Source organism: Felis catus, chromosome B1, assembly GCF_018350175.1.
Source record: "Felis catus isolate Fca126 chromosome B1, F.catus_Fca126_mat1.0, whole genome shotgun sequence".
In the NCBI taxonomy this organism is placed as follows: domain Eukaryota; kingdom Metazoa; phylum Chordata; class Mammalia; order Carnivora; family Felidae; genus Felis; species Felis catus.
The window spans coordinates 196,847,063-196,853,212 of NC_058371.1; positions in this window are offsets into that span (position 1 = coordinate 196,847,063).

The window sequence follows — 6,150 nt, forward strand, 5'->3', positions numbered from 1 at the left end:
TGACCTGGCCGAAGTCGGACGCTCAACCGACTGTGCCACCCAGGCGCCCCATGCACTGTTAATTTTATATAAAGAAGATTATCTCGTTGCTTTTTCACTCAAAAATGTGTTATGGGGTTCTTTCCACCTCAGTGTAAAACATATATATATATACGTGCATCAAATTTTGTACAGGCTGCAAAGTATTCCATTACTTGAATAACCATCATTTATATAACCTATCCAATATTGATGTGCATTTTGCTTGTTTCCATTGCTTTGATTAACAAAACTGAGACGAATATCCTTGCACGTTCATCTTTGTACTGCTGCTAAATTACTGCCTTAGGAAAAGTTTCGAAAAGTGCAGCAGCTTTGCAGAACCAAAGGGCACCACATTGCAAATGGTTTGTTTTCCTTTTCTGTTTGAAAGTATATGTTCATTTTTTTCTGAAGTGATATGATTGTCTCCTGCCAAAAAGGGGAACCAAACTAAATTCCTTCCTACTTCACCCCAAATGTATCATTCCGGGGTTTTCTAATTTACTATCATTATTTATTTAGACAAAGGAGGAGTCGTATTTCAATTTTTTTTCATGTCACACGTTTTAAAATCAGTGTTAATTTAATATAATACAACGTTGCTATTTGAGCACTATCTTGCTTGCTTCAGCTTTATCAAATTTACTTTGAATTGCAAAAGTAATGTATCCTCTCTATAATAAGGTTAACTATCGAAGTAAAAATTAACTTAAATTTGGCCGTAGGCACTGAAAGGCAAAGCTGCCCTAAGTGGCCAGTGGGGGTGCCTTTTCTCCAGCCATGGCCTGGACTCACCAACAAAGAAGGAGAAAACTTTTTCTTTTTTTAATGTGTATTTATTTTTGATAGAGAAAGAGTGCAAGCGGGGGAGGGGCAGATAGAGAGGGAGACACAGAATCCAAAGCAGGCTCCAGACTCTGAGCTGTCAGCACAAAGCCGATGCGGGGCTTGCGCTCATGAACTGCAAGATCATGACCGGAGCCAAAGTCGGACGCTTAACAGACTGAGCCACCCAGGCACCCCAACCCTGTTTTAACTTAGCCCAGCCCCTCATTCTTCTTATCTCCCTTGTTTCAGAGTCACATTTTGCATGTTGGTGGGTAGCAGAGCTTTTGATAGCGTTAGACTGTGTTGTCGCAGAACAGAAGAGATACATGCTGTTTAAAAAGTAGACTGGCAGGGACTCCTGGGTGGCTCAGTTGGTTAAGCATCCGACTTCAGCTCAGGTCACGATCTCACGGTTCGTGGGTTCAAGCCCGGCGTGGGGCTCTGTGCTGACAGTTCAGAGCCTGAAGCCTGCTTCCTATTCTGTATCTCCCTCTCTCTCTGCTCCTCCCCCATTTGTGCTCTGCCTCTCTCACTCTCAAAAATGAATAAATGTTTGGGGCACCTGGGTGGCCCAGTCGGTTAAGCGTCCGACTTCGGCTCAGGTCATGATCTCACGGTCTGTGAGTTCGAGCCCCACATCGGGCTCTGTGCTGACTGCTCAGAGCCTGGAGCCTGTTTCAAATTCTGTGTCTCCCTCTCTCTCTGACCCTCCCCCGTTCATGCTCTGTTTCTCTTTGTCTCAAAAATAAATAAATGTTAAAAAAATTTTTTTAAATGAATAAATGTTAGAAAATTAAAAAAAAAAAAGGTAACTGGTGGAAAACTTAAAAAAAAAAGGTAAACTGGTGGGACGCCTGGGTGGCTCAGTCAGTTAAGCAACTAACTTTGGCTCAGGTCATGATCTCATGGTTCATGGGTTTGAGCCCTGCATCAGGCTCTGTGCTGACAGCTCAGAGCCTGGAGCCTGCTTCAGATTCTGTGTCTCCCTCTCTCTCTGTTCCTCTCCTGCTCATTCTCTGTCTTTCTCTGTCTCTCAAAAATAAATAAATGTTAAAAAAAAATTAAAAAAAAAAGTAGATTGGCTTGGGATGCTTGGGTAGCTCAGTTATTAAGCATCTGACTCTTGATCTTAGCGCAGGTTTTGATCTCATAGTTCTGAATTCAAACCCTTAATTGGACTCCAATGCTGGGCATGGAGCTTACTTAAAAAAATAGAAAAAGAAGAAAAAGTAGACTTGCTCAAATATAGGTATATCTGGGAAATTTCTGAAGAATGCCAATAAACTAACTGCAATCAAACAGCCTAGATCTAGATTGAGCTGGCAGAAGCACATGGATGATTCTGAATCCTGAACCCAGCACTGAGGCCATGAGAACCCACGCTTAGGGAAGAGGATTTGGAGATACCAAGCCCTGAGCACTAAAGGATGTATTTTCACAGTATAAGAAATGGTCCTTCCTCATTTTTGTGGAGTTTAGGGATGGGAGGAAGCCCTTAAAATAACTGATTATGGACTTCTTCTCATCCTTGGGTCATGAGGACACCAGAACATTTAAATTTTATTATGTTTTCATTTTTAAAAATGTGACATTTATTGCACTATGGTTATCATGGAATAACCAATGACAGTAAAACTCAGATGGTTTCATTCATTCATTCATAAATTTATTCATTCATTCATTCATTCATTCTTCCAGATACCTATTGTTAGCTTACTAAAGAATGTAAGTATAATAATGGATAGACATGTTACTGTTCTCACACAACTTCCAGTAGAATATGGAAGGTAGACTTTAAAATATCACAGAAACAGGGGCTCCTGGGTGGCTCAGTCGATTAGGAGTCTGACTTTGGCTCAGGTCACGATCTCACAATTTGTGGGTTCGAGCCCTGCATCGGGCTCTGTGCTGACAGCTCGGTGCCTGGCGCCTGCTTTGGATTCTATGTCTCTCTCTCTCTCTCTCTGCCCCTCCTCAAGTGTGCTCTGTCTCTTTCTCTCTCTCAAAAACAAATAAAATGTAAAAAATTAAAAAAAAATGACAGAAACACATATACGATTATAAATTATTATATCTTCCAGATTAAGAAGATGACTTCATCAATCAAACTCATTACCAACTTTAGCCAGGATTTCCCTGCTCAGAATACTAGTTCTAAACCAGTTCCTAAAGACGGAAAAAGAAAGAGCATCTTTGATGATGGTGGGGCAGGAAAGAACTTTACAAATTCCCATATGAAAAAGTTCCCCTTGCCTTTTGTTTTCTTTTTTGCACCTGTCAATATCTGTGTGTGGCTTAAATGCATATGCCCTTTTGTATATTGTCTTTATTTATAGGGAAGATATCAAATTCCTGAAGGTAGAGACTTTATTCACTGTATTTGTACTGCCCAGAAAAGTTCCAAAGGCATAGTACATACTTGGCAAAAGTTTGCTAAATAAGTAAATAAATCCGAATCATGGCTGCTTAGGATGTCAATATCCAAGCTGCCATATGAAACAATGCGAAAATCTTGAACAACTATAATATTTATTTCTACAAAGGCCAGATGTCGTGAACTGTGAGATATATAACACATATGATATTTGACTTCTCAGTTCCTTCTCTTCAAACCCAGAAACATTGACTTTCCTTCCCTTCAGCCAGTCCCCAAAAGCCTTGGAAGACCGCAGTCTTGTAACTCTGTGTGCCAGCCTTCTTCGTCCCTCGTCTCTGAACCCAATGCATTCACTCATCCCTTCTTTCCTTTTAGATATAAACACTGCAAATCCTACTTCTTAGGAGTGCAGTGAAGCATTGTTATACTGTCAATGTTCCCGTTAAGGCACAGAGAAAACATCCCAGTTTGCATCATAAATATGCCTCTGCCCTTATTCATTGAGAAACCGTTTTTCCCTCTTTCCAACTTTCGTGCTTAGGAGGAAACCCGCCCTTCATTGTTTTTCCACAGCTTTGCTCTCTGCGTCCTCACGCATTCTCTAATGTTTTGCTGAAATACAGGGATATCTCGATGTCTTGCTCTCATCCCCCAAACACTTGCTCAATACAATTGCCTGCTACCCAAGGTCTTCTTTCCTGTAAGCTACTATACAAGGTGATCCCTCCTTTTCATGGAAGATGTCACCTGAACGGGATTCCCCCCACCCCCTCACTTCTACCCAACCTACCAACATTTGTGTTACAACCTTCGGTGGCTCGCTGACACTTCAGCAACGGGAATTAAAGCTGTATGCTTCTCCCTTGCTGAGACCTTGGTGTTGAACTTTTTCATTCCCTTTAGACAGGTATGGCTGTTGTATACCATCATACCATATGGTATACATCATACACCATATCATGGTGTATAACACCTCGTTAACAAACCATCATACCATATGGTATACATCATACACCATATCATGGTGTATAACACCTCGTTATCAAACCATCATATATTTGCCAAATAGGGGTGGAATGAGAGAACTTGGCTTTGATTCTGAATCACTTTAATGCTGCTCTTTTCCCTTTTAATACTCTCTCCTTTCTTTTTCCAGTAGATGTAGCCAACCTACAGCATCCCTACCTCAGCCGATAGGGGTTGGACATGGAGGTCAGTTGTACACTCTGATAGGTCTGGATAGAACGATACATACCCTTTTTTTTCCTTTTTGATCTAATTACGATGTTTTCTCAAGGATGTTAGCCATGCTTTCTGATAGTAATAAAAATGATAAAATAAAAAACATGAATACAGAGTGTCAGTGTATTGATGGTGAGTCACATTTCAATGAACCTTTACAACGCGGAGTTATGCATAATAGAGCCTTCACAGGAAAACAGGGAAGGGGTACCTATCCCAGGCTTCAGGATTCAAGTGTTAACTTCATCTCTTGAGATCTTTCAGACTTTTAAGGCAGTGCATTTCTCTTATGGAAACAGCCAGACTCTGGGAATTGTAACGGTGTTTCTGGTTGTAGAAGAGCTACCTGTGTCATGAGTACAGAGGATTTGTCTTTCAGCTTTACTCTAGGATGAGCAAGGTATAGAAATCCACAGTTGGTGACTTTGCCTCTTGACCCTCTCAAGAATTATGTCCCCTAATCTCCAAGAACTCCATACTATTGGTGGATCTCTGGAGGACAGCACCACAGATACTGAAAATAAAACCGTTCAAAGGGATGGCGATTATAAATAACTCCTTTTCCTTTCCCTTGACTTTACACATAGTCACTCTACATTATTCAGGCATCGACTATCCATGCTGTGAATAATTCAGTCTTCCACTGCCTCCTTTTCCTCTTGATGTCTGATTTTTGCCCTCTTTTGAGTCATGAGAAATTTCACTGAGGTGGAAAAAGAAAGGGAACCAACATTAAAGAGATGGGTAATCTATGTCCCTTAATAGCAGATCTGTTAAAAAAAATGCTATTATTTTGGATAGCAACAACACAGTTTTTAAATATATGTATACAGATAAAACAATATGGCGACACTAAAAAGATGGATAGGAACAGTGCTTAAGATTTCCATTCAGCATTTATTATGAGTTATGTGCCAAGCATTAAAATAGCTGCTCTTGATATAGTATTGAGTAAAAATCATAACAAAAACTGCAACAACAACAACAACAATAATAATAAATGGTAACTCACCCTTTAGAATCGTGCCTTCTAGTTGGGCAAAACAAATGAAAAATAAATAAATAAATAAATAAATAAATAAATAAATAAATATGAAAATTTTAGACAATTATAAATGTTCAAACAGACCAGTGGGATAAGGAGAGAGATGATGAGGGAATTTCTCCAATACTGGGATTAATGTTATATTCTACGTTGAGGTGAAAAAACTCAATGGGATGATTAAAGAATGAGTGTGGCCCAATGCAGCAGCAGGTCATAAAAACCAGTGAAACATAGAATCACCAAGTAGCCTAGCAATTCCATGCCTGGATACATACTCAAAACAATGGAAAACATTTGTTCATTCAAAAACATGCACACGAATGTTTGTAACCCCGGAATTCATAGCCAAAGAGTGGAAACAAGTCAAATTTCCATCAACTGATGGACAGATAATAGCGACAGTATGATACACCTATACAAGGGAATATGTGGATATACTAAAAGCCACTGAATTGTACACTTCAAAAGGGTAAATTTTAAGATACATGAACCATATCTCAATAAAAGAGAACTTGATAACTTATGTGTCTACCTGCTACAGAAAGTAATATTTTCAAAACCAAATTCTGATTACGTCACTCACAAGTTTAAATTAACAGGTCCCCTGGACCTCTAGGATAAAATTCAAATATGTGGA